The sequence below is a fragment of the Perognathus longimembris genome, chromosome 10 (assembly GCF_023159225.1).
Source record: "Perognathus longimembris pacificus isolate PPM17 chromosome 10, ASM2315922v1, whole genome shotgun sequence".
Taxonomy (NCBI): domain Eukaryota; kingdom Metazoa; phylum Chordata; class Mammalia; order Rodentia; family Heteromyidae; genus Perognathus; species Perognathus longimembris.
Window position 1 is genome coordinate 38,570,581 of NC_063170.1, and position 4,997 is coordinate 38,575,577.

A 4,997-nucleotide genomic window follows, 5' to 3' on the forward strand; every position below is an offset into this window, starting at 1 on the left:
CATTTCTTCCCACACCCAAAACACCAATGTTAGTGGGAAACAGCCTCTTGTAGAGGAAATTGTGTTGGTCTCATTAGATGTTAAAGCTGCATGTGTTCCCTCTGATGGATAAGCTATAACAAGTCAATAAAAACTTCTATAATTCATTGTATCAGATGAATGAATCACTTAGACAAAGCATTCCCTGAAACAGTTCTTAGCACAGAAGCCTGAATTCATGACCACATGACCTGTGCTGCATACCTAACCATTCTAAAGGGCACTAGAGATACTGTCATTGGTATTGGTATTGGTATTGGCTATTTCATGTTTACATAGTAAATATTGCAGAATATAACATTACAGATTCATAAACCCCTAATTAACTTGTGAGTTAATGGAAAACTGTACTGATTTGTTTTGCCTTTAGTGATAAGAAAACTAATGGAACAAGTCACTCCTCAAAGCATAGAACTTTTTTTTAACTTTGCCTAGTAAGAAAAAAACCACCAATTACACATGGAATTGTAACCTCCAAAGTAGCACAATATTGTCTTGAAAGGTACAAGTGAGTTGAACCTGGACCTTAAGCAGCATAATCACCTTGATCTCACAAAGTAATACAAACAGAAAATTTAAAGTGTTAAAGTATATCAGCAATCCTGAAACTGCCAACTATTGAACATAACCTTCAGGGAAGGAAAAAAGTGGCACATACAGAATCTGAAGTTTGTTGACAATACAAAATAAGCTAATTCTCCAAACCACATTCTTTGTAACAAATCTTTACAATGAAAGAGTTCAAAATTTTAGGAAAAAGGGTTTTTTTGGACTTCAAATAGAATTGGGAAGCTATCAATATTAAGTGGTAGAAAATGCTGTCCTTTGGGTTGCAGACCCTGCCTGCTTCCACTTGAAATTCATTCTAGATTCTTTTTGTAGTAAGATTCTAAGTTCTTCCATCAGCTGAATGGGCCTCATAACAAATCCACACTCAGCCAACTCAGGTGAAAAGCATATAAAACTTATCCCTGGTACCATGAAGTCATGCGAGGGATGTGGTAAGAAAAGTGACAAGTCCTAAGAAGCAGGGCATTTGAGGCCTCTGCTTCTCCCTAACCTCCACAGCACGATAAGGTCCCAACATTCCTGTGAAGCTGAAAATGAAAATGATGCTGGCTGCCTAAACACCAGAAACCAGAAGTGTTGGCATGTGCCTCAACCTGACAAGAAAGTCAATTAAATAAACTGGAGATTGAATTTGCATGTTTCCAACTAAACTTTTTGGCTCTCATTCCATTTATCATCAGTGGCACGATTTCAAGTCGAGTTTGTGCAAAGACTCTTCATTTAATGATGTGCACAGAAGAAAAATATCCCAAGACTCTTTGCTGCCTTCTTGATAGGTTTCCGGATTAGAGTGCCCTGCCCTTGGCAGCCAAAATGAATATCCAATATTCATCACACTCCTGGCCAGATCCCTGAAGTCACTTGGTGTCACGTGCATTCAGCATGCTAGCTTAATTTATTTAAATAGGCAAAGCTCCTCCTGCAGGTCCCCAGGATTGTGCCCCTCTTAAGTCTTGGATGCCCAGTATCAAGTTGAGCAGCAAAGGGCAATCTGCTGCACCTTTCCCAGGTCTGTCAGCAGCTGCTTGATGCAATGCTTGAGCTGTAGAAGCCTGGCCAGTGGCTCCGGGGGCTCCAGTTCCCCTGTATAGTCCAGCCAACTCTCCAGCACATCCAGTTCCTTCTCAATGGAGTCCATTTGATGCGTGACTTCATCCTGAAGGGACTCCACATGTGTCAGCGGGTTAAACTGTCACTGGTGCTGGGAGGTCAGTAGCCCCTCTCCACCACTGTCTAGCAGCTTCCGAGTGGGGGCTTCCTCAGGCAGGACCTTGTTGGAGACATAGTCTCTCATATTCGGGGAGCTGGGTTTGGGGTCACTGTCCCCTCTGCTCCTGTCTTGGTCTAGAGGCCAGCCTAGGCGTGGGGACAGGGAATCATTGCCATTCTTACGGAGGGGGTTGACTATATCATCAAGGGCAGAGCCCCGTTTCTCCACCACCAACTTCTGCTCCACAGCAGGATAATAGGCGTGGGGCTTCTGGTAGCAGTGCTCACTGGTGATATAAGACTCCTCTACGGACCGGGGCAGGGCTTTTCCACTGCCCCATTCAAAGTTCTATAGCTTGGGGCTTCTTCTTTGCTCCTGGCATCTGTGATGTGGATGTGTCTGGAATGAGCTTTTCCTTCCCCTGAATGCTGTTTCCAAGGCTGGCACCACAGCTGCAGATCAGGATGCTCCCTGCTTTGCAAGATGCTCATCTTGAGCTGCAGGTCATGCAGAACCTCAGTCACTCTTTGCACATCGCCAAGAAGCTAGTGGGTGGCCACAGTCTTCTAGGCATTCTGATGGGACTAGTTCTCTTCTAGAAATGCCAGGCCATGCATATGTCCCCTGCTCAACCACTCCTTGTCATACCAGTACTTGAAGCCAGGCCTCTGACCTGGACGGTCTTGACAAACATAACAGGTGTATTTCGCAGGCACGTTTTCTTCCAGTAATCCCATGCAGACCCCATGTTGCCAGCACTGGCACTCTTCACACTGAATCATGAAGTCATTTTCCTCCTGGACTTCACAGATGCAACAGACTACCTCAAAATCATAGTGGTCATTGCCATCAAGCTCTTCATCTGGATTGGTGGTCACATCAACATCTTGGCCATACTCCTCATCGCTCCAAAGAAAACCCTCAGAAGAGGACTCACTCAGATTATCCTCCTCAGATGCTTTCAATTTCCCTTTGTGGTTTCCAGATTCTGAGCCATGGAGCTGTGGGCTCATATGGACCCCAGACTTGTGTGAGGACCCACTCTTGGTGACAGTAAATGCCTTCTCCAGAAGGGTCCTGGGAGGTGTCACTGACCTCCTCACTGCAGGGGCATTCAGGTTTGGTTTTCTTTTTCTTCTTTGGTTTCACTCTCACAAACTCTTTGAATTTTTTTCCTTGTCTTTTGTAGTTGGGGAACAGGCTGAGACCTGCTTCCTGGTCAGGGTCTCTTGGCTGGCCTTGTCAGAAGCTGAAGAGCCCCTTGTTTGAACATGCCTCTTCCCTGGGCTCTCCTCGGGTTCCAGAGGCTTCTCCATTCCATGGAAATATTTCATGTGATAGTGCAACAGCTTAGCTTTGCGAAAAAATTTTAAACAGTCTACAACCTTGCATCGAAACTTGTGGTCTAGGTCCACTACTGGTGAGTTAGATGTGGCAACATCTTCTGTTTTCTTTAAAGTAGTTATAGGTACTTCCACAGCAGAAACCTCTTGTAATTCAGCAAGAGGAGATGCTGGTTCCGTTTTCATACTGTTTTCTCCCATTGACTTGCAGTTCAGTTCCAAGCCTGTAAACCCCAATTCATTCCCAAAGGAGTGGATAGTTAGAGCAGATGAAACCTGGCTAGCTTCCAAAGGAGATTTCAGCTGACCTTTTTCAGATTGCTTGGTACTAGAAGATGCGTCTTTTACAGGATCCGTATCAACTGTATCAACCAAATCTGGTACAACCAAGTTAGGATCTAAGATCTCATGGGTTCCATTAGTGGATAGCTGGGAGGACCTTCTCCTGGATAGGTCTTTGTCAGTGTTTTCAGAGCAGTTTTTTTTACTTTTCCTGGGATGAATTTTTGTCAAGGCGAGGACACTTTAATGGGATGTCACTTCCTTTTGATATTTTCCGTCTTCTTAATTCCAATGTTATTGGTTGCAAAGTTTGAGAGTTTGAATCCACAGCAGTAGGAGATATGGAAGGGAGTCTGCTTCGTTTTCTCTTTGGCTCCCTCAAATCTCTTGTGGACTCTTCACAATGTCATTTTCAGGCTTCTTATCCACTTAGGCATCTCCAGAGTACTCCCTGTCATTCTCTGAAATGTTCTCCTTATCTTCCTTCTCGTTCTTGAGAAGGCTCTTCTCAGATCCCTTCCTTCCCTTTTTCAGAACAGATTAGTTTTTCTTCTTTGTCAGGCTGCTTGGGTTGCTTTTCTGTCTTTAAGGTTTTGTCCTCTTTGTCATTCTTCACATTGGTGGCTTTGCTCTGCTCTTTAAACTTCTCTCGTTTATCAGGAGTTGATGAAAGACTTTTGTGATCTGTTTCTTTAGGCCTAGCATTACCCACAGTATTCTGATCTTTGGAAAAAGCTTTGACATGAATATGTTTGACAGTCTGAACTACTCCATCATAAAATTTCACAGTGTAAGTACAGAAGATCCATCCTCTTCTTGTAAGCCCTCTTTCCTCAGCTGTATTTTCTCTAAAGGGCGTAAATAAGGACTGTCCCAACAAAACCACTCATCATAACGATGGTTCCAATGCTTAAAATGGATGAGTACTTTTCCTTCTTCGTAGTCAATGTCTTCTATGTGAGCTGGATACCAGTTTTTTAAATGGTCCCATGCTTCCAACTGGGCTCCCACTTCAAAGCTGATTCCTCGTCTGTTAGGTGGATGCTTTGTCATTTTCAGTCATCAACAGTCATCAACGGGGCTGCCTTTATTCTCCTCACAGCCCCGCTCCTGCTGTGCCGCTCCAGGACCAACCGACAGAAGGACCTATAACAGCTTCTAAACCCTGGTGATGACTCCATGCTAGAGGGCTGCACCCCCACCCATGAGACTAGTTCCTTGCAGTTTGACATTTAAAAATATAGGGAGCCTTTATTCCCCTCTGTACCTAGGTAGCAACCATGGTAACTGACAGTAAAAAATGATCATAGTCATAGACTATAGAAATGACTGTAAGAGTAGTAAAAATGCCACGGTAACTGTTGGGTTGGTTTACTTATGATTGAGTACTGGATTGTTTTAGCTTGCTCATGCTTGCTTAGTGGTAATGGGAAAACATGGTAGCAATTGTTAAAATAAAGTTGGTACTAGGTCAGCCTGACGGCAATATTCTGCTTCTGTAAATGGCTTGCTTAACCCATTTGCTCTACCCCCTGCATCAGTGTTACATGGCC

At 43.9% G+C, this 4,997-nt stretch overlaps 1 pseudogene; it reads right to left on the reverse strand.

Annotated features, from left to right (window-relative positions):
- Positions 1-1,576: 1,576 nt before the first annotated feature.
- Positions 1,577-4,552, reverse strand: LOC125358016 (annotated as a pseudogene).
- Positions 4,553-4,997: the final 445 nt, after the last annotated feature.